This window comes from Pangasianodon hypophthalmus, chromosome 13 (genome assembly GCF_027358585.1).
Source record: "Pangasianodon hypophthalmus isolate fPanHyp1 chromosome 13, fPanHyp1.pri, whole genome shotgun sequence".
NCBI classification, from domain to species: domain Eukaryota; kingdom Metazoa; phylum Chordata; class Actinopteri; order Siluriformes; family Pangasiidae; genus Pangasianodon; species Pangasianodon hypophthalmus.
The window spans coordinates 12462302-12486714 of record NC_069722.1 but is presented as its reverse complement, the minus strand read 5'-3'; the positions used below and the strand labels follow the sequence as shown (position 1 = coordinate 12486714).

Here is a 24413-nt window from a genome sequence, read left to right as displayed (position 1 = left end):
ACACAGCTACAGACTTTCAAAGCATTGCTCTTCACTCTGGCTCCAGAGCCTATCCCAGGAACACTGGGCACGATGCAGAAATATACCCTGAAAGGGTCAACAGTCTATCACAAACACTGGACACACACACATACACACACACACACACCTACGTGACTATGCATTGTAGTCAATCCACCTTCATGTACATTTTTGGACCTTAGGAGGAAACCGGAGAACTTGGAGAATGTGTGTAACTCTGACCTCAGGATCGAATCAAATGCAGATTTATGCATTTTTTGGAATTTTATAAAATGATATATTATAATATAATCCTTATTTGTCTAAACATATAGGAAATTTGAAGATAACAACAGGCTAGCAATACCTGTATGTTCAAACAGTTTGACAGGAAGTGGGTGCCGGTGATAGGGTCAACAAAGCCAGCAGCTTAGTGCTGTTCATCCAAGGTTACCTAAGTTGGGTAGACAAAACAAATCATTGTCACAGAGAGAGAGAAAGGGGGCCAGAGGGACGGAGGTTCATCTGTAAGGGCTGTAAGAGTAAACAGTAACAGAGAGTGGGCTCTGCCCACTTGCCAATGTCTCTTGGCTGGTCATGCATATGTATTTATGAGTTTTTCTTGCCCAGGACATAAAAGAAACTGTTTGAAATCTCATTACTGACCATAAATGTATACATTCACTGTTACAAAGTCAGTCTACATTTATCAGCTATATAAAACAAGTAAGAATGAACCATCTTCCATTGGGAGTAGGTCATTTGTAATAAGAAAACTCCAGATTTTATCTTCTCAAATAAAATTGATATGACTGGAGATGGAAAACAGGGTTAGAGTACATTCGGTGAGCCAGCTCCATATCCTCCTCAGGGTCAGAAGTCCATTATCAAACTCTGCTTCCATTGGCTGACCATGCACACATGAGCACACTCCCACCTAGAACATGATAAACTAACCATGAACATGACCTTCTATAAAGTTTGCACTGTAGAACGAAGTCAAATACTCTGTAAATTACTGCAACAAGAACAACTGATAAGAGAAGCATCTCCTTGTTGAAGAGTGAATGCTTTTTTGAGTTAAGTCAGGGTCGCTGAATGAAGTGTCAAGTGAGATTATGACAAATGAATGTTGCAATTCATAAGGCAGACATTACACAGGAGGAATAAATATAGTATCTTAGTCCCAAAGATGAGCATTAGGGGACAGAAGGCAGAACTTGGTGAAACCTCATGGTTTTGCATTGTCAACATTCTAGTTAGCATCTATGTTAGTCATTACCAACAGAGGGAGAAAAAGAGACAGATGGTACTCAGCGAAAGGTCAAGCGGATGGAAAATTTGCCCATTTCATTTTTCCCCCTTAACGAATTGAAAGGTCACTGCCACCTTATCTCTGAGAGGATAACAAAAGCTGCAGGAGCAGAAGGGTCGATTCACACCAGCTTATGGAAACCCTGCATGCTCCACCCTCACCTGTCCATGCTACTCCACCTATTCTCTCCTTCACTCGCCTTCTTCCATCTGGTCCAACAACAGGGTGGTATGTGATAATTATGGAAAGTCACAGGAGGAAAAATCAACAGTGGCTGGATAAGTCCTATCAGTTATTTGCATTGCTAAGAGGCTGGCATGGCATAACGTGTTCCTGGTCCTTCAGACATCAAGTCCCTGGCAATGATTAACCACAGAGGAACCAAACAGGACTTGGCTATGATCTGGGATGTTTTATTCACAGACATTTAAAACCATGATATTAGGCAATACAACATCAGAGCATTTCAAAATAGTTTGATAGGAAACAAACAGAGTAGAATAACTACATGTTTTTAGAAATGTAGGTGCTGGTTTCTAACAGTTGGCTATATATTTTTAGTATCACATTATATACAACATTTCGGCAGCTATTAATGAATTAGTGGTAAGAAGTACTTAATTTTAATTGAACTTCTTGGGTTATTTGTTTGTCTATTTGTTTATTTAACCATACAATAATCTGGTAGTACCAAAAGATATCAAGTACATGATTCCTGGGTGATTTAGTATTTAATTTCAGTGATTACTAAAATGTTACCATTGCTACTATTTTCATTTGGCATCCCACACTTGGTTTCATGAGCAGAGAAATAGCACCAGCAGCAATATAAGTATTGAAGAAAGGCTGAAACATGGCAACAGTGTGTCCTCAAGGCCATCACTTCTGAAGCCGTGTGGTGAAGACTTCGTGACTGACTGGCATCCTCTGATGTCAGCACAGAGCACAACTAATGCTGACATTAGTATGCATAGCAGCGGGGAGGTGATGTCGACGTGGGAACATTGCGGAGGATCATTTTTCTCTTAGCAGAGCCTTCCCAGAGCCATGGACTACCAGGGCAGATCTGTATCTAATCACCTAATAAGGTATTGAGTGTGTTTTTGCCAGTGCTGCCTATTTACGAGTGACTCATATCTTTGTTCATGGAGAAAAAGGGAGAATATGTTTCAAAATTAAATTTAACTTTGGTTGTTTTTTATTGGACTGAAATAGAGATAAGGAGAGCAGAACTGTGTTCCAAATCATTTCTCTCACATTAAAACTAAATCTGTAAGAAATCATTAATACATAAATTACCAAAAACATGGTCTTGTACAACAAATTTTTTTTCCTTTAGATCACTTTGAGACTATGTACAATATTGCAGTAAGAAAATGTGAAGACTGTGCCACAGTGCGCATAGCACTAACCCTTATGCACCATTGGTCTTCTATGAAGTCTGTGATGAGTCACTTTCATAGCACCATGTTTATTGGGTGGCTGATTAATTAAAATTGATCTCAAACTGACATTAATGAGCTAATGCATATAAGAGGGTTATTAATAGGTAACTAAGATCACTGGTAACTTTTATTATTTTCACTGGTCCCTGGTCATTTTCACACTAATAATATCTGCATTTAAGGAAATGCTAATAAAGAAATCATAGCTGCAGTGTGCTAATAGTTATTTGGTGTCAATAGCTAGCAAAATTTGTTAACAAGCTAGCTACTGCATGCCTAACTTTATATCATGCAATTAATAAGACTATAGCCAAGCTCACTAGGAAGCTTGTTAATGTTCAGATAATATTATATTTTGTAACTGAAAAAGTAGCCAAGTATGTAGGTTTGTAGTTTGTTAGTAATCCAGGTAACATATATTTCATATTCCACCAGAAATATGGTAGGAAACTAGTTATTGTTAGGTAAATTATTTCTGTTATTACAACCAGTGGCCAAGTTTGTTAATAAGCTAGCTAGCTATAATTAACCTGTAGCCAAGTTCTCTAACAAGGTAGCTGACTTAGCTTTTTTAAAAAAAAATTGGTTGTTAGAAATTAGTCAACTCTATACCTGGTTGTATAATCAGTATAAATCCTTGACTTGTGATCTACTAAATACATGCTTAGGCTAGTGTCAGTCCCATGTAGTTCTGCCCAGAATAGCCTAAGCAGTGGAGTGGCTTCCAATACCAACCCCACACATTTTCCAAGACCAATTGGACAGACTGTGCCAGAAACCGCAGGTCTGAACCCAGTAAGTCTGAATCCAGTAATGCATGCTATGAACTGATGCCCATGCAACAAATAGCATACAGGTCATAGCCTATTGGTCATGGTGTTATGTAATTACAAGTCATATGGCTGCTTTGCTGATAGCCTTGAGATTGTTGATGTGCAATATGGGACAATATGGGACATGTTCTGCATGGAACCATTGATTAGCTAGGTGCCTTATTGGCCTCATCTGAGACCATCTTCCCCCCACTGCAGCCTGTTTAAATACCAAACTGACACTGTAGAAACAGTGATTTCTACAAACCAAAACCAAACACATCCCACCCCAAGACACACAGCAGATATTTTTTTCTGTGAGCTTGTGTGTGCTGGTGCTTGAGTTAATCCCCTTCTGCACAACTCATGAAAGTCTGCCACTAGTACCTGTAACATTGTGGTGCATTATGGGTTGTCTCTTTTTACTCACAGATTTATGGGTTAATCTTTACCATGGACTGTGCCATATTTGAAGTATTGGAAAGAAGATAGAGAGAGAGAGAGAGAGAGAGAGAGAGAGAACTCTTAGTGTAAGCAAAGGTCCTATTTGATCATCCAAGGAGTAGATACCACCTAAATATGCTTCATAAAATAGAACATCAAGTGCTAGATGTATGACAAATGGCACTGAGGTAATGCATGTTTCTTCAGTGTTTCTGTTGAGTTATGACTAGACCATTTGTTTTAGAAGCACAATCTATTGGTTTAACAATTTGAGCTCTTACAGACCAGGGATTCTAATACAGACTGCACCTGTCTGGTGATAGGACAGTGATTTATTTAAAGGGTTTGACTAGTCATGTAGGGAGGGGGAACACTTTGCAGATACTTAAAGAGGTACTGACTAAAGGGCAATGTTAATCTCTAGTCTGCAGAAGACATAATAATAGTCTTATTTTGTAGGTTGACAGCCCAACTACAGTAGTCCTGATTCTCACCCACCTACCGCATTCAGATTCACTGTACTACAGGTCATATAATCGAGGCTCACTGTAATATATCGATTAACACTGAACCCTTTATGCATGTGCTAAAATCCACCACTGCTCTTTATGCCGCTCTGTTGTACTCTGTAAGCCTGAAGGTTGCAACCATTATACTACAGAGTTTCCAAAAAAACAGTGTTCAGATGAATCACTTTAGCCACATTGTCATGTAACATCTTGAGACATGGTATGGTTGAAGTATATGGCTATGCTTGTGTATTGTGTATATGTGTAAAGGGCATAACCTTCACTCATATTCATATACTAATTTCCCTTTGTTTGAACTACAGTCCACTATATATACTGTATGTACGTATGTACGAAAGTATACATGTGTGTGTGTGTGTATATATATATATATATATATATACACACACATACAGAGAGAGAGAGAGAGAGAGATGTCATTAACTTAAAGTTTAAAGATATTCCAAACTAGGTCTCATAAATCCAGGCTTAATTACGGCTAGTATGGAAGAATTAAGAGTTTGCCCTAGTTATGGCATTCAGTATGCCCCGGGCTGTCATTTCCTTATTTATGCTGAAAACACTCATTGAAATGCATTCAGTAGAGCCTAAAATGACAGACCCACTGTTTCAACATTACTTATTGTTTACCCTGACATTTTTGACATGTCTGAATGATCCTTTGCTGCATTTAAACAGAATAAGAAATAACAAGGAGCCTCTCCTGAGCACTCCTGTTTGAAAGTACCTTACTTGCTGTGAAAGAGTAAAACCGCCTCAGGGACTTAGAGTTGGTTGAAGAAAGGTTAGTAGAGGGAGAGAGAGAGAGAGAGAGAGAGACTGAAAAACAGAGGGAAGAGAGGTGGAGGGTTTGGTTGTAATGGAATAAGTGACGTACGTATTTGTATTCAGTCCACAATACCTTTTGAAAAGGCAGCACTCAAAATACAGGTACATTTTACATTTTAAGGAATGCTTCTTCATTTATCACATTTTTTAACTAAAAAAAATAAGCTCTTTAAAAGATACTCCACCAATACCTGTTTATTAACTAATTTAAAATCATTTCCATCATGTTTATGTTGCACACTAAGAGAGCAATGGTAAGTGGCAATGGGTCAAACAAACAACCATGACAGACTTTGGCACCTTTGGTTTGTGGAAATTCTGTTCTGATAATGCAGGTAAATAATCCAATTTTTTGCGAAATAAGGGTGTGTTTTTGCAATTACCAATGACAACAGCTTTCAAATGATTACAATGTCATCATGTTTTAAATCTACCAAAAAACATCAAAAACAACTTTGAGGTAGCCAATCAATTTTAATGCATGTAACAATGGGGGTCTATAATATTCAAATACCTGCATCTCTGTAACAGTAAATCTGATTGAGTTGAAATTTTGTATGCTACACTCTCATGGTAGTCTGTAATGGATTTGCCATGGATGACTGGATTAGCTGGCCACTATTGGCCAATCAAATTACAGCAAACATTTGACAGGGTTTTCATAAAACTTGAAAAGTATGTTCATCTATGGTCATTTTAGTGTTCTGTGTAATTTGGAAGGTGGTGGCCACTGGGGTACTACTATTCGAGCCCATAGATTGCCACTTGTGGCTATAATTTTTCATACTTTTGATACAAATGTAATTGTTATCTGATTTGATTTGATCTGATTAATGGTACTGTAAAATGAAAGTTTGTTTAAACACCTTCAGCAGTTTCGTCTTTCATGCATTTCTAGACCATTCACACTGATTCATGACTACATGTACAGAGTAAACAGGTACCATGTTCAACACCGAGAACCATAAAAAAGAAAACTACTGGCCAGTAACTTGAAGAAACAGCGTAAATACCTTTTTATGCATTTTAATAAAATACATGATTACATTTAGGAAAGTGTTTTCAGTATTCCATTAATACTTTTGCAGAATATTCTGCCCAAGCCTGGGAAATGTGAAAGAAAAGAAAAACAGACAGGGAGAGAGAGAGAGAGAGAAAGAAAGAAAATGAAAGGTCTTTACAACGCTTAATACAGAAAACTACTTTCTGCCAGGGTGATTATCTCACAGGCCCTTGCTGCTAATCAGAATGCACTTGCAGTTTAGTCAGCAGTTGATAGCCAAGCTAGTGCCTCCTACAAGTCTCCTACGAATGCTGACCCAGCTCTTTGATGGGTCAGACTGCTTGCAAAAGACACAGCCAATTATGAATGCAAGGCAAAACAAGCACTAGCTACAGCAGGTCTAAAAGGTAAAAAAAAAAAAAAAAGTTTGATTGTGGGCTGATGTTTGTAGCTATCCTCTGGGTGTGACGCTGGTCGGTATGATTAATTAATGTTGTAGAAGTGTAGTGGGTGGGAATGGAGTACACAGAGCCGAGCGACTAATACAGACTTTTTGACCTCACATGAATAATATCAGACATGGTGTTCCCAACTGTCACTGCTTTTGCTATCCACACAGAAAGAGAAAAAAAAAGAGGGGGCTGATGTACAGACATATAATGGGTGCATATTAACACACTTTCACTGCATATTTTTTTCCACAGCACAGAGCTATCAATTTCCTTCTAGATGGGTCAATGTTCTCATTCTTTTATAACACCAAGAAGAGGTCCCATGCATTTTTAGTGCCTGATTTCATGCTCTGGGTTTTGCCCAAGTCAATACTAGCTGAAACTTTTATAGATGACAGCATCACAGAAAGCAGAGAGGAAGAAAGATTCTATCTAGCATGTCAAACTGATGCGTTATAGGGAAAAAAACATATTGTGTTCTCAAATGTTTAACTTTTTATTTCATCTCATAAAATATGAAGCTCACGAAGAATCAAGTCTGGAAACTTCAATTTCAAGTTATGAAGAGGAAAATCCTAAAATGGTTTATATTGGATTTTAATACATGATGTCTACATGAGAGTCTTGAACCTATAAAACAAAGCATGCAATATTTATCAAAGATACTGAAGCAAAAGCTAAACTCATTCTTTTCTGTGTGCCTTGACAATACAAATCCTTTATTAGCGCTGAGTGGCTACATTATCTGTATCATGTTTAGGGTATATCATATAATAAAACTGACCTTAATCTTCTCATATCATATACCTGGGAGTAGGGAAATGCCAAGTCCATCTCTCTAATAGTGGTACAGGGGTGTTAATCTGGCTCGCTAATAACACCCTGCTTATAATCAACATACAGCTCAAACTGATTGTATTTTACCCAGAATGCACTCCTATTTTATAATTCCAGACATGTTAACAAATGATGTGAGTTTTAATCTCAAGCTTTAATGGTTGCCAACTTCTCCTCTGTGTCAAAATGCCCAGTGTCTTTCTCTTGAAGAACGTACTTGTCTATTCTTAGCACTCAGCCCTCTTCTGATTAGCCTTGCTATTTTTGCAGCATCAAATCTGCACACAGGCTCCTTCAACAGCTCACAAATCCACATCATCCTGTCCTGCTAACTGGCTAACCCCTGTGCCCTGGCTAGACAATGACAATAATGGGTTTGATCGTGTGTGTGTGTGTGTGTGTTTGTGTGAGCAGTTGTTGTTTGCAGGAGAGACAGAAGACTCAAGCAGGTGACTGCAGATACCTTCTCCACATATTCATTCTTCCATTCTTTTAATGTCTCATGTCCCTGGTCTACATTTTTGTATGCAATTCATCCTGCATACCTTGTTATTTGGAATTCAGGCCAACACATCTATGAGAGAGCCTCTCGGTCCTCGAGTCGAGATATGTGCCATGTTCCCTTACCTGCACCAAAGTTGTAATAGCTTGTTTTACCAGGGGAATTAATTAGCTGAGTGTTAAAGCTCAGGCATTATAATGAGCAAGTCCACCATTACAGAGGCCACAGGACACAAACAGGCCACAGGGAGCCTGTAAGCCAATATGAAGGAAGCAGAGGAGTGAGGAGGGGAGGGATGTGTGAGGAGCTCTTCTGCTTACTGGTGGTATCAGCTTTCACAAATAATAAGCTTTCCCTGAATCACAGCCTTGGTACTGATGAAAATATTTGTTTTCACTCTAATCTTTTTGGCTGTTTTTAACTGTTTTTATTTTTAAGATTTGAAGTGCAATGGGAGAGTTCAATAAAGTAAGTGTGTACAGGATATATAGAATGACTAGTAAGAAAACATATTTGAACTAAGACATAGCCTCACTGGCCACCTTATTAGGAACACTTGTACACAATTATCCAATCAGCCAATCATGTTGCAGCAGCACACGGTATAAAATCATGCAGATAAAGGTCAAGAGCTTCAGTTCAAATCAAACATCAGAATGAGGAAAAATATGACCTTAGTGAATTTGACCGTAGAGTGGTTGTTGGTACTAGATGGGCTGGTTTGAGTATTTCAGAAACTGCTGATCTCCTGAGATTTTCATGCACAACAGTTTCCAGAGTTTACACAGAATGTTGTGAAAAACAAAAAAAAAAACATCCAGTGAGTGACAGTTATGAGGGTGAAAACACCTTGGTGATGAGAGAGGTCAGAGGAGAATCTCCAGACTGGTTTGAGCTGACAGGAAGGCAACAATAACTCAAATAACCACCCCTGTGGTGAGCAGAAAACATCTCAGAACACTCATTACATCAAACCTTCAGGCAAATGGGCCACAACAGCAGAAGATTACATCAGGTTCCAGTCCTATCAGCCTAGAATGGGAATCTGAGGCTACAGTGGCCACTGTCTCACCGAAACCGAGCAGCTAAAGACTGGAAAAAGAGCAGTCGACATTTTTCCAATCTTCAACTGTTCAGTTTAGGTGAGCCTGTGACCACTGTAACAGATTGGATAATCGCATGAATAAGCAGGTGTACAAGTGTCCCTAATGAAATGGAGAATGACTACCAAGAAAACAGGTTTGAACTAGGACATGGATGAGTAATGATTTGACACACTTAAAATGTGATGGTTTAACCGCATTCCTGTGGTGCAATCTCATTACTTTTTCATCATTGCTTTTTCAGTTTAAACTATGCTGAGATTTAGGACCAGTCCTTAATTCCAAAGCTGCCAGTGTTCAGCCAATTTTAACAGCTTCCAGGAACTTTTTCTAGATTTCTGTGTATTTCAGTTCCTTTTTTTAATGACTTGCACAATTAACCTGTATATCATTTACCCTGAGCATTGCCAAAAGGGAGTATTCACCAGTGAAGTTTAGCCTTGCAAAACACCAAATCAACCGACACAGTGTCTCTGGCTGTAACCTTATGCTTTTCCTCTGTGCTCCATAACTCTGTGGATCTCCTTTTTCCTACATTGCACCATCTATATTGACTGTTTGTGAGTCTCTGAGTCTCTGAGGAAGGTTACTGTCAGATATGCAGTTCCTACCAGCTCGGCACATGCTGAAGAATGAAAAGTGTGCCTCTGCCTAATGGGAAGGATGAGGAGACATGCTGGTGTGTGTCAGTCTCTCTTACAATGCATTCATATGCTGATGGTAAAAATAATAATAATAATAATAATAATAATAATAATAATATGCAGTAATGTGCAATAGATAATGACTGCTGTGGAAGCTGCAGACCAAGGCAAAAAAGTTCATGTAAACGTTGCTATGGTGATTTGTCTAGATGCTACTGTAAAGTCAAAGCTGAGGAAATGAAAAGGTCCACATCATTTCAATTTACAAGCAGTGGAAAAGAAAACAGAAGGGTAAAAAAAAAAAAAAAAAACACAGCTGTGGAGTCAAGCTTCATGTTGTCTCTCAAACAGTCAAACAGTTGTTCTATAATACATGTTATTTCTGCAAATCTGCTTTGTGACAATATCTACTGTTAAAAGCACTATACAAATAAAACCGAATTGAATGAATACAGTTTGTGCATCAGCTAAAAGAACCAGGAAAAAAATGGCAGGAAAAGCTAAGAAAATGTAACGTTGGACAGAAGGCAGTGTGTGGTATTCAACATAGACAGAGATTTCTGTAGCCGTCTCTTCAAAAAGCACTGAATTTCTGGTTTTCTGTCAACCTCATACCATTAACATGGGTATGTAACATTAGACTGCATTAGACTCTGACATTTTGGCAGCTAGAACACATGATCATTGGCATTTCTGTGCCTCTTCAAGCCTGTTCTGTCTAAAAAAAAGAAAAAGAAAAACTCAAATGCCAAGGTGTGCATCATGAGAGCCTTGTAAGATCTATGTGTACTGAGAAACAATTAATCAGGCAAACAACCATGGCTCATGCATTACTAAATATGCTAATGGTATTTTTTAGCAATTTCATTTTGAAGAAATGACCAAATTATTAGTACTATTACATGTCATGCTATAATGTTTATATGCAGTGTCTTAAAAACCCGCCATTTGCTTTGTAAGTTTGGGTTCCACTTTGCGTTTTCCACAGCCGTAGATAAGCCCTCCTGGGTGAAGCTACATATTTTCCTAGCTAATCATAGATCATTTTCCTTTTAATTGGTTTTTCATTAGTTAAACTGGTTACAGCTCATTACCAAAGAGTCAATGATCCAGGGGAAGATGGCAGTTACTGCTGGGAATCTTATGTACCAGTGGTATCATGCCGCAACAGCAAAAAAGCTCTCTCATTAATTGTTGCGGAGCTCTAGAGAGTAAAGTCTGATTTGGGTCATGTAGGTCAGGTGTCAGAAAGATAGACAGGGACAGCGAGAAAGAGCTAGAGAGGAGGTTTCTATGAGGCTTCATATGTCAAATGTGTCGACCTCTACCTTGGAGGTGACACACAATTCTTTCCCTATTTATGTGACATGAGTTCACAGCCCTGAGGGAGCTTCATAAATTAGATCTCACCAGTGACTGTATTTCAATATCTGCCATTCCGGGACGTGCTGCCTTATCTGGTGTTGTTAATGTATAATCAGGAGGAACCTATTGCAACTTTCTGACTCCCAAAAACAAGGCTGCTTGTTACCAAAATGGCAATTAGCTGTAAAGTGAGCCTGAAGGAGTTCTTTGACCAAGTCTGCAGTTAATGAGCTCATAATTACTACAACATTGAGGTCCCTGATCATGGCATGAACAGGACTGCATTACTGAGAGATAGAAAAGATGATGAGGAACACATCTGAGGCATGTGTGAAAATAGTAAAATTGACAATTTGGTCAAAATACCCACAATGTGCCAAATTAAATTAAACCAAAATGAGCTAGATATGATTCATAGATACGATTCAAGTCTGCATTAATACATGTGATTTGAGGTCAGAGCTGGAGTTGCAAGGCATATTTTAAGACAAGACAATATAGAGTAGCATATAAGCAAACAAGAGACAATAGAGTATATAAAACAAAAGACAATATAGCAGCAGAGGGGTATTAAAATAAGTTAAAATAAGCAATTACACATATGTACAAAACTGTAGTGAATATATACATAGAATATAGATTATGTGCAAAATGGAAGAGGTGCAATTATGGGCTACCAATTTAGCCACGCTCTACGTGAGTCCAGCACAGTTTGTTATTTTCCCTGCATTAATGCATCTACTAAGTTTGATAATTAAATTGTGAGATGAATCAGGTGTCTTTAAACAGGGAAATTACCAAACAGTGGCATTCCAGGACTGGAACCTATTTATTGTTACTAGAAAATTGGCCATTTAAGAAAACTCCCAAACACTATGATGCATAGATTCTGTTGTAGCAAGATGTCTTCATTTTTTCAGATTGCTGTCTTGCTAACTGTGGAATAGCCTAATAGCTAATCACACATACAATTTTTATAAACTTTAGGGTGACTTCAATAGGCTAGCAATTAGCCCAACAGCTGTAAGTGATTTTTCTTTTTAACTTTTATCTATGTATATTGTCTCAATGGACATGTTTCTCAATGACCATTACTTGTCAAATCGAAATTCTAATTATAGAAGACATCTATTAAACAGTATTGCCCTAGGGTATGTTGTAAGTCAATAGTTCAGAATGAAGCTTAGTAAGAATTAGGACATGTCCAGACATGCTGTTTTGCTGAGTTTGAATAGGCAGGTTAGGACATGTCTATGGCTGCGGGTGAGAAGAGCTGGATCAGTTTCCAATTAATTTGCCTAAACCAAAATGGATTCCAATTAATTAATACAGATGTAATTTTGAGACGGAGCTAGGCAAAGTCACTTCTTATTCAGAAAGTGTTTTTAAAGATTTGTTTGTGTTTGTCTGCTGAAAATACTGTGTACACGGACCACTCTTTCTGTTGAAGGCTTATAAATAATACAGTGCTCTTCTCTGGACACATTAGCTCGACTGTCTTTCAATGGGTTACACACTAACAAACACTAATACACATACAAACACATGCACACAGGCAGACTGGAAGCACAAAAGATTTCCCCAAAGCTGTAGAGTATGTGACTCAACAAATAATAATCACGTGACACAATGTGAACATTTTGCCTATAGTTCAGCAAGGAGGCACATTCTCTCTCTCTCTCTCTCTCTCTCTCTCTCTCTCACACACACACACACACAAAATTTGCCTATTTGTTCTTCTACTTCTACACCAAGCTCTGTTTATGAATTTATGAATGATGACACATTAATCTAGTAAATGAACTGGTGATTTTTACGTTACATTTTACTTCTGGCTATTGGGTCACATAATAGATCTTTGGTCTTGAAGCAAAGAGGAGAGTTTCGATAAATCACACAAAACTGGCTGCAAATTCAGACAAAAACTTAATGCAAATACAATATTATGGTAAATCATGCTTATTTTATTAACCCCATTTCTCTCTCAAGCTAGTAATTGCCAGTTCTCCCCTATCACTTTCTTGGAGGAACGTCAAGCCAGCGAAAGTATCTTTTCGAAGTGCAGGACAGCTGAATGCACTTGGAGGAGAAACTAACTTCCCTCTGCCTGTATATATGAGCTCCCAGACGCCAGCGTGTTGATCTAATTGACAGGGAAGAGAGGAATGCCATCCTTCTCAGACAGCAGGGCCAATTATTCTCTCATGGACTCCTGATCAGAATTATAGAATTTTTGGTATTCGATCTCTCAGTCTTGCAAAGAACCACTTCATGCTGAATCATGCATACTTATAAGTATTATAAGAAGGAATCAAAACTATGAAAACACATGGAATTATGGCATAATCAAGTATGATACAAATCAAAACTACCTTATATTATATGAAGCTCTTGGCATTCTCTCAATCAGATTCATGAAACATCTATACAATAGTCTCTAAGGATATGTTGTATGCTGAGCACTTATTGGCTGACTACTTTTAAAATGTAATATTTTTGTTGTCACATAGTCATTAACTCCTCAAATTTTTCTACAAAGCAATTTTCAAATGTCAGCCTTCAGATTAAAATGTCTTTCAGATCATGAAAAACGTCGGTCTTGTGTCCATATTTTTGACACAAGCTTTTAACCCAGCCCACATCCTGCACACATTCAAATGCATCGGAATACACACACACACACACACACATTCAAATGCATTGGAATACACACACACACATACACTTACATACATACATACATACATACATACATATTTCAATTAGTGTCAGAGTTCATGTCCTATGTGGTTCAGCTTTCTGGGTGACATCAAATGCCAGTGTTTTGTATTAGTGAGTAGACCCTCTTTCACTGTCTGAATGAATAACAGCATCTATGTAGCTTTCAGAGTTTCTACAGATCATGAGAGTGAAATGGAGATGAGAAAGATTGCAGAAGAGCATTTCTTTAATAATAAACAATTAGTGTCAGTGGCATCATAGGCAAAATGAGGCTTATATACTTCTCTCTTTAAAGTAGAGATAGATTTCAGTTCTGGTTTCTGACTTGCACTCTTTCTCTCTATTTCTGTCTCATCTCATTTCCTTCTTTTGTTTATTGAGAACTTTCTGTTGACACTGCTGGGTTCTAGACAACATAACTGAAAAAAGAATGTTCAAAGTGCAGTACAACACACACACACACACACACACACACCAGGCACAGATTAGTCTGAAAGTCTGTTCACCACCAGAGTTTGTCTATCTATATTTATATTTTCGTCAATTTATGTTTAACTATCTGCATCTTTTTTTGCCTTGTTGACCCCAAATGGTTAAGTTTCTGAGGCATTCATCAGAATTTTGTGAGGTCAAATCCCAGGACTGCTGGAGAAGCGCTGAAGGGCTGCTTTGAGTGTACCCTCTGTCAGTTGTAAATCACTTTGAATAAATGCAGCTGCCAAATGAATAAATGTAAAACCAAGACAGGGTTTGTGCAATCTGTTTGTGTGTGTATGTGTAGGAGTACACGTACACAGCCATGACAGGACACGGATACGGTATCAGATGTATAATAGATTCTGCAAGAGTCTAGCTGCTAAATCATCATCCATATTTATCAGAGAAAAAGTTGCCTCAGCTCTTTTGGAAACATTAGCATCATAGCATAGATTCAATTACATTTCGATGTGATCCAAGCCTGGTCCTTTAAAAATAGACAAAGTCAGCAATGTACTACATTCCTGGCCATATAATATGAATATAGTAACTGAATATGAGCCAACGGTAACTAAAGCACCAGAAGCTGAAAGAGCTTCTGCATGTTCTACAGGAGTTTCAAGATGGTTGCACAAAATAAATTCAGGCCTGCGTATATCCCAAACACAAATTCCATTCAAGGATTCAGCAGATGTGGCCTTCTGTATGTGTTCCAAATACTGCCTAGAGGCAAGAACACATGGATGTGGTATGCATGCAAGAGAGTAAACAGCAAGTGGAAAGCAAGAGGAGACGAAGAAGAAGTAGATATATTGATTGAGACACAACTTTGCAACAAAAGCCAACTTCTGAAGATATGTATAATCCTGTTATCATGCTCTCGTAGAGCTGTAGCTGTTGACAGTTCGGGGTAACGGTTTGACACAGGGTACGATTTAAACTGACATCTCTGTTGGAACTAAAGATAAGCTTATCTATGTTTGCATAGCCATCTAGCTATGATGTCATGCCATTCTCAGACATTGCCCAGGGCCATTAACTACAAAAAGGGTTCACATGCAGATGAACTTTTTATCAGTATCATTTTTTTTTTTTCACCAGAAATCCAACAGCATGTAATCACTGATGACAGTTAGCACGTCACGTCACACTTTGCTTAAGACAAAAGACTTTGGCAGACTGAGACTGTCTCTGGCTAAGATATAAGTTGTAAAGTTTCCCAATAATGTATACAGCAAGCACATATGGTAGTAAAGCAGATATGTAACAGATATGTCCAAAGGAGTCAAAATTTTAAAATTTTGATTAATTTTACATGATGTTTGAACTTGAAACATATAAGAATATGCTGCTTGCTCACAGTTAGCTTTATTGTTTTTTTTTTCCTTTTTCAAATTGTGTAATGACTCACACAGATGTTTCACAGATGTTCCTTTTATAACAATATTTATCAGGCAATATAGTGTATATTAGGGGTGTAACAATATATAAAAATTTAAATTTCATATAATATGCTAGTGTCTCAATAAGATACTGTATATTTTCGTTGCAGCAAAAATAAGAATTGCTTGAATATGTACCCAAGAGTTCCATTTTCTGTTGATTAAAACATTCAACATTATAAAAGTACAATAACTGAAACATAATTATCATTAGTACTGGTGTGTGGTACTCTGACTTGGTGGATTCGGCACACTGTATTGTTACGGTTCTACCAGGAAGCCAAAAACAAAATGTTTAGGAGAAGCGTGTTTTTTTAAACCCATGTAGCCGCTCCTGATTCGAGATAAAGAAGACGTTTTAACCAGTGACTATTCTTTGTCTAACTCTGGCTGAAATAGTTTAATGAAATTTTATTCTACCTTCAAATGAACAAAATAACATAACTTTTTTTCTAAAATACAATTTCAATAATGGTTAATCTACATCAGTAAGGCATTACAAACATGCATTGATGCAAAAAACAGAGAGCATCAGTGCTTTGTTATTGTGTCTGCTATGTCTGCGCTTCATTAAAAAGATTTATTTCCATTTATCCTGATAACTATTCACACTTGTCTCTCATGCACAGCTGAGAGAACACACGTCTCTGCATTCACGCAAGCGAACAGCTCAGATGTTGAAAAGAGGTTTCCATGGAAACATTTAAGCAGTTACTTAAGATAAATGAATGAATAAATGAATGAAAGAATAACACAATCTCCTACTTTTAAAGAAAGAAAGAAAGAAAGAAAAACGGCTCCCACATGTGTTTTGGCCGTCAATGTCACCTAAAGAACCTAAAAGAGCTGAGCTGAATGGTTCATGAACGTCACATCACTAGTGCGCTCCTAATACAGTGTCAGAAAAGACCTGACACTACAGTTTATAGGTTATGGTTTGCAGGTTTTCTGGTTTTATTATTTAAAACCAATACAGCATACAAACCAAAGGGCTAGGCAATACTCAGAAATGTGGGACAGACAAATGGTCAGGTGATCAGCAAACAGGTATAAGCTAGACAAGACTAACTCAGTAAACACTAATCAGTATTTAAAGGGGGTAATGTGATTGCAAACAGCTGAGTGTCATTCATCAGTAATCAGGTAAATGTGAGCAGGTATGACTAGAGGTCATGTGATGAGGTCATGGGCTGAAGATCATGGGAACTGTAGTCTGCAGGTCTGGAAATTGCAGTCACGGATGTGAGAAACGAATATTTAATTGTATAAAGACAATTATTGGTAGTGAATTCTAACTTTCTGACTTTCATTTGCAACAGTCAAGAATAGCGTAATCATTATTAATCAGTTAATCATCAGTATTTCAGCACTGTCTTGTGATCTATACATAATAAACTGACAACTCTTGGTATTTTAATTTTTTCCCCCCATAATTACTAAGTTGCTATTTTATTAGGTATATGATAGCTGTATCCAAGCCATTAGTGAAACTGGCATTTCAGTGGATGTTTTACTATTAAGGAAGGATCAAAGGTTTGTTGTGAAGGCTGTTACACTACCAGCCTGCTGCTGAGATATGAAGGCATTACTTTGCTGGCATGTGTATCATAAATACTGCCCTTTAATATGACTTCCAGCTCCCTGCAGAGATGCCATCCTTTTAAATCTGTGTGAAAACTATATACACAGTAGTTAGACAGCAAAGAGGATATATAGTGATGTTATAAATTCTTGGTATTGTGTTTGCTGGACTTTTTCATCAGTTTAAGGGTATAAATGGGATCTGGTGAGGCAGCTATATAATCCCCACACATTTAAGCACACTGTAACTATAAACACTGGCCTCCATATAAAGTCTTGAGGTGATAGAGTAAAAGAAAACAATATAAACACACACAGACATTTTTTTTCTGGAAAACTATAGTGGACAGATGACGCTTCATAACACTATAAATAACAAATATGTGGATGCCCTCATAGCAGTATACATACTTTGTAACGAAAGTGACAAAGCTTTATTAGGCTTTATACACAGGATGCACTAAATAAATTACAAAAAATAGTCGTCAGTAGGTCATCAATCCAATAAAGCTTGAAATTCATGCAGCATATACAGTACATTGATAATAAGAGAGAATGTGCAGGCACTCATATGAAGCAAAATGCAACAATTACGAGCCCATAAATAAAAGGTTTATATTATTATGCACTCTTTAGTAACAACTTAGAAAGGGACTTGTATGGACATTCCACGTAATCTAAAGCCAATAATAAATGGATTAAAATGTAAAATTGTTGATATAGTGACACTTTCTTTAAGGACACATTTAACAGTCAGTAAGTTTTCCACCATGGCGAAGTCTTCAGGACAGAGGACGTTGTAATTTCCAGGTTCTCGGTAACATAAGCTGCAGGGTTTTTTTTGTTTTCTGCAGACTTTTGCAGATATTCCACAATGTTAAATGTACACTATATGGCCAAAAGTGTGGACACCTGACCATAACATACATATGAGGGTCTTCCCCAAACTGTTGTTTTTTTGTTTGTTTATTTGTTTGCTTGTTTTCTAGAATGTCTTTTTATGTTGTAACATTAAGCATTGTAGCTCTTCCCTGGAACGAAGAGGCCCAAACATGTTCCAGCATGACAAAGTGCCTGTGCACAAAGCCGAGCTCCTTGAAGACATGGTTTGCCAAGTTTGGTGTGGAAGAACCTGAGTAGCCTGTACAGAGCCCTGGCCTCAACCCCACTGAACATCTCTGAACATCAACTTTGCATCAGACCTTCTTGCCAAAAATCAGTGCACGACCTCACTAATGCTCTTGTGGCTGAATGGGCACAAAGTCCCACACTCCAAAATCTGGTGGAAAGCCTTTCCAGAAGAGTGGAACCTGTTATAGCAGCAAAGGGGGGACCGAAACCATATTAATGCCTATGGTTTTGGAATGGAATGTTCAAAGGTCAACCATCTACATACCTTTGGACTTGTAGTGTAACTATAAATGGATACAAAGTTTGACATGATGTTGTTTTAGTAATAAAAAAATGTAATTGTTGGCAAATTGTTGTGGCATAAGACAAATAAACACTTCAGGACATGCTGTTTTTGGAAACTATTCTATTTAATCTTATTTCACCCTTTCATGTTTTATTCCTTATATTTGTGTAGGTTATTAAGATGTATAATCATTAAGCCTGGGCCTCTCTGCAGCTCAAAAGCAACTTCACAAATCAGAAAAAAAAATTGCCAACACTTCCTTTGTGCACAGTCTGTGTTCTCACCTCAAGACCTGTGTTCACACTCGAAGAACCAAGGTTTCACATGAAACTGCATGAATTTATAGAAACTGGTGCTTTATTCTCACAAAGCCTTGGCTTTATGTTTCATTTAATATTATTTTAAGAGATGATCAACTAACTCCAAAAACAATAAATGTGTAATACAGTGCCTAGTAGTTTTGTTTCTATAATACATGGGAAGATTTGGAGCACATGGCTACTGAGCACAAAAAAACATTCCTTTTTCCATTAAACTATTGGTATAGATTGTGTTTCACTTCAAAGGTACATAGTTGTATACAAAGGACATAAACAATAGAGCCAGTATCACTTAACTTGGCCTACTCATAATACTTGATAAAATCTTGTTAAAATATTTATGGTTTGGAGCCATTTTTTGTAGTTATTTACAGTCAGCTCATATATTTATATTCACATTGTAAAATGTTTTAATGTATATATACATTGATTTTTGACTATCATTATTACTGTTAGTAGTAGTCGTAATAGTAGCAGTAGTCACGTTATACATATTAATGAATGTTACAGTTTGGCTTGTTAGTAACATGTAAGAAAAATATCAGCTATTTCACAATCAACCTTCAAAATGATGTCCTCTTTGTGAAAATATTAAATATATAGTATTATATGAGTATCACATATGAGCAGATGTTGCTTTGTAAAGGTATATGTGTGCTTGGAGATTTAGTGTCTGTGTAAAGGTTTGGGTAAATGTTTGGTGTGTGTTTGAGTTTATTAATAACACTACTGAGGACGTACTGTCTGTGAGGAGTTTCGCATGTTCTTTCCATGTCTGCTTGGTTTCCTTTGGGTTTTTTCCAGTTTCCTCCCACCTCAAAGAAACATGTCAATAGGTGACCTGGCATCCCAGCCAAGCTCTATTCCCAACTTGATTCCAGCGTTCCCAACGATAGGCACCGGACAATCCTTACCAGGATGAAGCAGTTACTGAAGTTGAATGAATATTAAGGATGTTACCCATAAAAGGCATCTTCCTGAATGATGTTAATGCAGTGCCATCGACTCGATTTTGTCAGGCCATGACAGCATTCAAGGTAGCAGTGGGAGCGTTTGTTGAGATATTTGATGAATGTAAAATTACACAAATGGGGTTAGGGGAGAAAATTAACAAAAACAGCACCTCTAAAAATTCCCATTTTATTAATAAGCACATGAATGACAGCAACTCAGCATGCATTTTTACATCTATTAGTCACCTGACAGATCAAATCATAGACAAACATGATCATGATGGAAAAAAAAAAACAATCGCGTTATCCTGCTGAGAAGTGCACACTCATAAACTGTCATAATATAGTCATGCTTCCACCTGTTACTACACACACACACACACACACACACACACATACACACAGGCGCATGGCCACCCAAGAACCTCACAGCTGGTTTAAAGGAAGTGGGTACACTTCTACCACCTTCAGCCACCTACCACCTTCACTTCTACCACCGTTAAACAGAGGGCTGACTTACGTGTCAGGACCATATTGACTTGGGTGAGACGCGAGAACTTGTCAGTTGTATAGACATGCCGCTTCATTAAAGAGACAGACAACGAGAATGAGTGAGAGAGAGAGAGAGAGAGAGAGAAAGTTAAATTATTAAAACACAAAAAGAAAAATATCTAAAACACTGGACAGAAGCAACAGCTCAAAAAAGTAAATTAGAATGTTATCTGTCCCTAAACAGAGAATATATATTGGCAGAATACCTGAGCACAGTGATCGACCCTAAACTAAGAAAAGTCCTGACCATGTAGAGACTCAGTGATCACAACCTCTCCATAGAGACGGGCAGACACAGACAGACCTGGCTAGCAGAAGAAGACAGACTGTGCCCCCACTGCACACAAAATAAAGTGAAAACAGAACTGCACTTTTAAACAGCATTCCTTAATTATACACATATTAGGGAAATATTTCTTCCCCACTTCACAACCCATGAGAAAGACTGATCACAACCCATGAGAAAAATCTAATGCTAAACAAGAACAAACTCCCACAGCTGCTAGGAGAAACCTCAGCAAGCTCAATCCTGGCTGCCACTTTTGTGAAATCCTGTCACGACAGAAGAGTAACCAGTGGAACAGGACCACCAACCACACAATAACATCAACACTGTAAACCTGTGTAAAATGCCCAGAAACATTTGGGTAATAAAACAAATCATTGTGTGTTTTTTTTTTTTCCTTCTTGTGTGTAAATGTGTATGTCTGTAATGTAATGTTACCAATGCTTTGGCAATGTAAAGCCCTTTACCATGCCAATAAAGCTATCTGAGAGAGAGAGAGAGAGAGAGAGAGAGAGAGAGAGAGCAATGTCCAGAGAGCAGTCTGAACATCTTTGATTGGGGATGTCAAGATAACTGAGTGACTGCCTCGAGGATAATCAGTGTTTACTTTGTGCTGGTTAATGTGCTTTTGTGTGTGAGTGTGTGTGTGTGCGTGAACACGCGTTTGTTAGACGAAGGACGTGACAGACTGAGAAAGGCCATGTTGGCTTAGTGGGAACTGAAATCTGTTCAAATAGATCAAAGACTGCAATAATACCCAGCATGGAGGCACAGAGGGAGAGGGATGTTCGTGTGTGTGTGTGTGTGTGTGTGTGTGTGTGTGTTGGCATCTCAGATACCTGGACAGGCCCAGTGATACAGAAATTATCCCTAGGACTACAAAGCTTTCCAGACAAACTCCATACTAAACAAGTTGATTTCTAACACTGAAATGTACAGTCTAGATATGATCCAAAATGCACTAGATGCTCAACTGCATGCATTACAGCACATCGGTATACTTAACCTGGCTCTGGACAGTAGTGTAAAGCAGTGACACTGCACATTGGCAGAGGTGGACAGTAACAAAATCTTAAAAATATTACATAGTAAATCTAAATAATAATATTAAATGTTAAATATTTGTTAGATTTAGTTTTGATCACTGTTACAGAGTAAAAAATATGTATTTAACCCCAGAAAACAATAAATATAAGCTAACTAAAAGACAGTATGTGCAACTTTTAAATGCTTAAAGTTTGAGAACCAATCAAAATAAAGAAATTTCCTGCTGAAGGTCTTTGCCAAATGTTCAGTGAGCAGCAGCAATGCCTGAGACAGTGGAGACAGATGAGCATCCCTGGCCCAATTCATCAGGTATCTTCATTTTTGAAAGCTAAACAGCATGATAATGATCTGCAAATGCTTTGCTAGATAGCTAACTGTGTTACTAGCAAGCTACTGAAACCCCAACAGCATTTGGCTAAGTTAGCTAGCAAGCTAACATTACATTTCTTTATATAATGTTGATAATGGAGGTGGTGCTCACGTTAGCGTAGCTCACTGGTTAGTTAATTGTTGATGAATATAATTGGACTGGAATGGACTGGAATGTAAATATAATTGTTTAATAATGTATTGCTCAGATGCAAAACATTTTCAGATTAGTTAATTTGTGAATTTTAGACATATAAAAATGTAATTTGTAGTTGTTTTTAACCAGACAGCTTGAGAAATTTTCTTGATCACTACTTTTTTCCTTTTATCCAAATGAATTATTACTACAGTCGCAGTACTTCTACTTAAGTCAATGTGTTTTGTAGTCTTTCCATCCACTGCATATTGCCACTTCCATTCTAATTTCATCTGTGCCTCAGAAACACAATTAGATGATCAAGCGCACAGCTCACTGAGGGGATGAGGAATATATCCATGAAATAGGAGGAGGATAAATAAAGGTCAAAGTGTGCTTCACTACCCTGATAAGACACAACACCTGCCATACACGTGCCATTTCAGTCCAGTTCTATGACCTCTTCATTCCCAGCAAATACACACACATGTGCCAAACTCAAAACACTGACAGTTGGACCAATCAGTTTCACCCACTGAGACCCTACTGAATTCTCGATCAATGACATCCACCCACTATTTTCTTTCACTCACTGTTTGTTGTTTCCCTTCTTCTCTTTCTACCTTTGCCCTCTTATTCCTCACACGGTTTTCTAGTCAGCTTTTACAAAATTACATGGCACTGTCCCAAACTCCACAGGAGAGACTGGCACAATAGCAGAAGTGTATGTGTGACAAGCTGTTTTATAATGCAGTAAGTACTGATGGACTCCAAGTCAGCTGTGCACACTGCTAAGTGTTTTGGCCAAAGGTTTGCATCTATAATCTCTTGAGCACATTCTGTGACACAAACATATACATGTTAGCAAGCTGATACAGTCATCCATCCAGTTTTTGGACCATTTGTCCTACACAGGGAACTCAGGGCACAAGGTGGGGGACACCCTGCCTTTGGACTGGGGGAGGAAACCCCTCGAGCACGGGGAGACCATGCAAACTCTGGACACACAAGGTGGAGGCGGGATTTGAACAACCAACCCTGGAGGGTTGAGGCAACAGTGCTAACTAAGCCACTGTGCCCCCACAGTCATGTAAAGAAATATCCAAAAAAAAAAAACATAGCATATTATACAAAGTCTCACTATTGCCTCAGTGGATAATTTCACCTGGATAATGTAGACTTGTACGGCTGCTATAATCATAAACACTGTCTTATGCTCATCTCAGGACTCTTAATCACAATAATGTTGATATTGAAGATCTTTCAACACATGGTACTGTTTCACTTTATAGTATACAATCCCACTATCTAGAGAATGGGTTCCCTTTTGAGTCGGGTTCCTCTCAGGGTTTCTTCCTTATGCAGTCCCACTGAGTTTTTCCTTACCATTGTCGCCTCTGGCTTGCTCATTAGGGATCGAAATCTACATCCATATTTGTGTAAAGCTGCTTTCTTTTGTCCGTTGTTGATAGTGCTATACAAATAAAATTGAATTGAATTGAATATCATAATAATTGAAATAGTTTGTCAGATTTCCAGACAGTTGGAATTATGGCACACATGTGCACCACATTCCTAGTACAAAACAGCTCGATAGAAACTATTCAGCTGAGAAGAATAGTTCAAAGCTTTTCTCTAACCTGGTCCAGCCTTTTTCCACATGTGAATTAATGTTCTTTTGATCTGTTACTTTTCTTTGATGCATCCTGCACACTTCACTACTCTATTCTGGCTGACTTTACTTATTAGAGTTCTCATCTCTCCATCTCTCGGTTTGATCCTGGGCCTACTTTAGTAAGGAGGATATGTGTCCTGAATTAAGGAAACTGTGC

The 24413-nt window shown here is 37.9% G+C and overlaps 1 long non-coding RNA gene across 1 annotated transcript; it reads left to right on the top strand.

Annotated features, from left to right (window-relative positions):
- The first annotated feature begins 773 nt into the window (after positions 1–773).
- On the top strand, positions 774–19018 carry LOC117598772 (uncharacterized). Its single transcript, XR_008303433.1, has 2 exons — positions 774–2403; positions 18518–19018. It is a non-coding gene; the product is annotated as an uncharacterized LOC117598772 (long non-coding RNA).
- Positions 19019–24413: the final 5395 nt, after the last annotated feature.